General features: G+C 33.5%; 1 long non-coding RNA gene across 2 annotated transcripts in view; it reads left to right on the top strand.

Annotated features, from left to right (window-relative positions):
• The first annotated feature begins 834 nt into the window (after positions 1-834).
• The window catches only part of LOC115304345, an 87,109-nt gene continuing 82,695 nt past the window's right edge, over positions 835-5,248 (top strand). For both annotated transcript variants that reach the window (XR_003914392.1, XR_003914393.1), the window contains exon 1: positions 835-953. This is a non-coding gene — a long non-coding RNA (uncharacterized LOC115304345). The remainder of the gene's footprint in view (positions 954-5,248) is intronic.

Genomic DNA, 5,248 nt, shown 5'->3' on the forward strand with positions numbered 1-5,248 from the left:
TGTTGGCTATTCTGGGTCTTTTTGCCTCTTTGAATAAACTGTAGGATCAGCTTGCCAATATTCAAAAAATAACTTCCTGGGACTTTTATCAGAATTGCATTGAATCTATGACTGAGTTGGGATAATAGACCTTCTGATAATATTGAGTCTTCCTATCCATGAACATGGAATATCTCTCCAGTTATTTAGTTCTTTGATATTATTCATCAGAGTTTAGTAGGTTTCCTCACGTAAATCTTATATATTCAGATTTATACCTAAATATTTCATCTTGGAGGAGGGTGCTAGTATAAATAGTATTGCAGAGCACCTAAGTGGCTCAGTTGGTTAAACATCAACTTTTTTCAGGTCATGATCTCATGGTTTGTGAGTTCAAACCCCACGTCTGGCTCTGTGCTGACAGCTCAGAGCCTGGAGCCTACTTCAGATTCTGGGTCTCCCTCACTCTCTCTGCCCCTTCCCAGCGTCCCAACTCTGTCTCTCTGTCTCTCTGTCTCTCTCTCTCTCTCTCTCTCTCTTAAAAATGAATGTTAAAAAAGTTAAAAATAAATAAATAAATAAATAAATAAATAAATGGTATTGTGTTTTTAATTTTAAATTCCACTTGTTCATAGCTGGTACACAGGAAAGCAATTGACTTTGGTATATTAACTTTATATCTTGCAACCTTGCTATAAGTGCTAATTTGTTCCAGGAGGTATTTTTGGTCAGTTAATTCAATTTTCACATAGATTATCGTGTCATATTCCAACAGGATTTTATTTCTTTCTTCCTAATCTGTATACATTTTATTTCCTTTTCTCAGCTTATTGAATTAGCCAGGACATCCAGTATGATGTTGAAAAGAAGTGGTGAGAAGAGACATCCTTGACTTGTTACTCATCTTAACCAAAAAGCTTCAATTTTCTTACCATTAAGTATGATATTAGCTGTCATACTTAATGGTAAGTATGGTAAGAATATTCTTTATCTGGTTGAGGAATTTCCCCTCTATCCCTAACTTATTGAGTGTTTTTATCATAAATGAGTATTGGATTTCATCAAAATTTTTTGTATCTATTGATATAATTGTGTAATTTTTCTCTTCTGGTCTGTTGATGTGATGGTACATTAATTGATATAAGAATGTTAAGCCAGTCTTGCATACCTGGGATGAAACCCACTTGGTTGTGGTATGTAATTCTTTTTCTACATTGTTGTATTTGACTTGCTAATATTTTATTTAGGATTTTTGCATCTATGTTCATGAGAGATACTGGTCTACAGTCTTATTTTCTTGTAATGACATTGTCTGGTTTTGATTTTAGATAATAATGGCCTCACAAAATGAGCTAGGAAGTATTCTCTCTGCTTCTATCCTCTGAAGGAGACGGTAGGGAATTGGTGTATTCTCTTCCTTAAATGTTTAGTAGAATTCACCAATGAACCCATCTGGGGGTAATGCTTTCTCTTTTGGAAGGTTATTAATTACTGATTCAATTTGTTTACTAGATATCAGCCTATTTAAATTGTCTGTTTCTTCATGTATGAATTTTGGCAAATTGTATCCTTCAAGAACTTGGTCCATTTCAAGAACTTGGTCCATTTCATCTAAGTTATCAAAGCTGTGGACATAGAATTCTTCATAGTATTTCTTCTTATCCTTTTAATGTCTATAGGACCTAGGGTGATATCCATTCTTTCATTTCTGATATTTGTAATTTGTATCATCTCTCTTTTTTTCTTAGCATGACTAGAGTATTATCAATTTTATTGATCTCTACGAGAATTAGTTTTTGGCTTCATTAATTTGCTCTGTTGATTTCCTATTTTCAATTTCATTGATTTCTACTCTAATTCTTGTTATTTCTTTCCTTCTGCTAAGTTTGCATTTAATTTGCTTTTCTTTTTCTAGTTTCCTAAGGTGGAAACTTAGATGACTAAGTTTGGCTCTTTCTACTTTCCTAGTACATTCATTCAGTGTAATAAATTTCCCTCTAAGCATTGCATCCACTGCATCCCACACATTTTGATAAGTTGTGTTTTCATTTCATTCAGTTTTCAAAATATTTTCAAATGCCTCTTGAGATTTCTTCTTCGACATATATGATGCGTATTGTTTAATCTCCATGTATTTGGGGCTACATCAGTTTAATCAGTTCTGTTACTGATTTCTGGTTTAATTCCATTGTGGTCTGAGAGCAGACATATGATTTCTATCCTTTTAAATTTGCCAGTGTGCATTCAGTGGCCCAGAATGTGGTCAGTCATAGTCAATGTGAACTTGAGAAGAGTGTATATTCTTCTGTCTTAAAGTAGTCTATAGATACCAACTGGTATCCGGTTGATTGGTGGCATTGTTGAGTTCAATTATGTCCTTACTGATTTTCTGCCTACTGGATCAGTCCATTCTGATAAACGGATGTTGAAGTCTCCAACTATGATAGTGGTGGATTTGTTTATTTATCCTTGCATGTCTACCAGGTTCTGTCTCCCATAGATTAATGTTCTTTTGTTAGTCACATACATACTAAGGAGTGTTATCTTTTCTTAGAGAATTAACCCTTTGTCATGGTATGTGTACTTATTTACTGTTGATAACTGTCCTTACTTTGAAGTCTGCTCTTTCTGAAATTAAAATATCTACTCCTGCTTTCATCTGTTTAGTATTTGCAAGTACATTTTTCTCCATCCACTTATTTTCAATCTATATTTGTCTTTATATTTAAAGTGGGTTTCTTATAGATAATGTATAGTTGGGTCTTGTTTGATAATCAACTCTAATAATCTCTGTCTCTTTAATTGGAGCTTTTAAACCATTGACATTCAAAGTGGTTGTTGATATCATTGGATTAAGAACAACCATGTTGTTACTGTTTTCAGTGTGTTGCCCTCATTCTTTGTTCTATTGTTTTGTTTTGTCCTTTTTTTTTTTTTTTTTTTTTTTTTTTTTTTTTTTTTTTTTTTTTTTTTTTTTTTTTTTTTTTTTTTTTTTTTTTTTTTTTTTTTTTTTTTTGCTTTTATGGTTTTTGTTTGGTTGGTTGATTTGGGGATTTTTCTGTTTTTATGGTTTTAATTAGATTCTATATTATTGCATTTTCTCCTTTTTCTTAGCATATCAGTTATACTTCTCTTCAAAATATTTTTAGTAGTTTTCCTAGAGGTCACAATATACATTTGCAACTAATCCAAATCCACTCTCAAATAATCCTATATCACACCATGGGTATTATGACTGTCCTAATAATAACAAAATATTTCTAATTACTTCAAATCCTTGTATCATTGCTGTTATTTATTTCACACATACATAAGCATACATAAGCAAATATATAGTATATATATATAATACATAATCAAATATATTGTTATTATAAACTAAATGCTGTCTGTCAGATCAATTAAAAACAAGAAAATACAAGTTTTTCTTTACTTTCACTTACACTTCCCTCAGTTCTCACCATCTTTCTTTATGTAGATCTTAGTTTCTGGCCTATATTCTTCTCTCTAAAGAACTTCTTTGAGTATTGCTTCCAATGCAGGTGTGCTAGCAACAAATTCCCTCAATTTTTGTTTATCTGAGAAAAATCCTTATCTCTCTTTAACTTTTGAAGAATAATTTCACAGAGCGGAGAATTCTAGATTGATGATTTTCTCGCATACGCTCTCAATACTTTATTTGATTCTACTCTCTTCTTGCTTGTACAGTTTCTGAGAAGTTGGATGTAATTCTTATCATTATTCTTCTATACATAAGGTATTTTTTCCTATGGTTTCTTTCAGGATTTTTGTTCTGTCTTTGATTTGCTTTAGATTGAAAATGATATGCCTAAATATAGTGGGGTTTTTTCTCTTTTTTTAGTACTTATCTTGCTTGGTGTTCTCTGAATCCCTAGGTCTGGTGGTTTAGTGTCCGAGAATAATTCTCAGTTATTGTTGTTTCAAATATTTCTTCTATTTCTTTCCCGTTTTCTTTTTATTCTGGCATTCCCATTATGAGCATGTTAAATCTTTTTTAGTTGCCCCATAGTTGGATATCCTATTCTGTTTTTTAGTTTTTGTTCTATTTGCTTTTTGGTTTTGGAAGTGTCTATTGATATATCCTCAAGTTCAAGGATTCTTTTCTCAGCTATGGCCAATCTATTAATGAGCTCATCAAAGGCATTCTTTATTTTTGTTACAGTATTCTTTTTATCTCACATTTCTTTATGGTTCCTCTCGTTCTTTCTCTCTGCTTCCATGGCTCCTCTGTCCTTGCATTCTGTACTTCCTTATCCACAGAGAACTTCACATATCATAGTTTTAAATTCCCAGTCTGATATTCCACATTCATGCCATGTCTGATTCTGATGCTTGCTCTATCTATTCAAATTTCATTTTTTGCCTTTTAGTATTCCTTATAATTTTTTCCTGCTCACCATATATGAGGCACCAGGGAAGAAAAAATGCTGCAAATAGGCCTTGATAATGTGGTGATAAGGAGTGTGAAGGAGGGGATGATGTGAGGAGAGGGGAAGCATCCTATAGTCCTATAAAAGTCTCAGGCATATAGTAACACCTCTGGACCAGGAACTTCACAAGCATTTCTCAGTCCCCTGCCTCTTAGATCAGATTGAATGGCTATGGCTGGCTAGGATTGGGTATTTCCCTTCCTTAGATAATAGCCCAGCAGGTTAGATTCCAGGTAACTAGTTTCTTCTGAGTCCAGGAATATGAAAGAAAAATTGAGTGCTCAGGCATATTTCAAAATGATCCTTTCCCCCAACCTCTGCTAGAAACATAAGGGGATTTTTCTCTAATATTTACTATGAGAGTCTGGTTGAGAACATAGAGATAAAATACACAAATGTGGGAGGGCAGGTGCTAATGACCAGATTTCTCTGAAGTTCTATCTCTCTCACTTGTCCACACTGAGCTAGTAATTCATCAATTACAACTCAAGTTTTCTTGCCCTGGTACTGGTTCCTGAGGCTATCTGTGCTTTACTAAGCCATGACTCCCTATATTCACCACTCTCTCCAATGTTGGGGGAAGTGGTTTACCCTGTGACCTCACTTCTCTTACAGATCCAAGAAGATTTGTTGATCTTTGGTCCATTTAGCTTTTCCTTTGTTAGATGGAGTATCAACTTCCAAGCATCTTACATGTAGAACCAGAAACCCAAATTTTGATTACAACTTTCTCAATGAGTCAACAATCTTATTTTCGCAGAACACCTAAACCAAAATACCTAACAGTTCTGTTTATTAAGTAGTTAGGTCCAGACAAC

Source organism: Suricata suricatta, chromosome 10 (genome assembly GCF_006229205.1).
Source record: "Suricata suricatta isolate VVHF042 chromosome 10, meerkat_22Aug2017_6uvM2_HiC, whole genome shotgun sequence".
NCBI lineage: Eukaryota > Metazoa > Chordata > Mammalia > Carnivora > Herpestidae > Suricata > Suricata suricatta.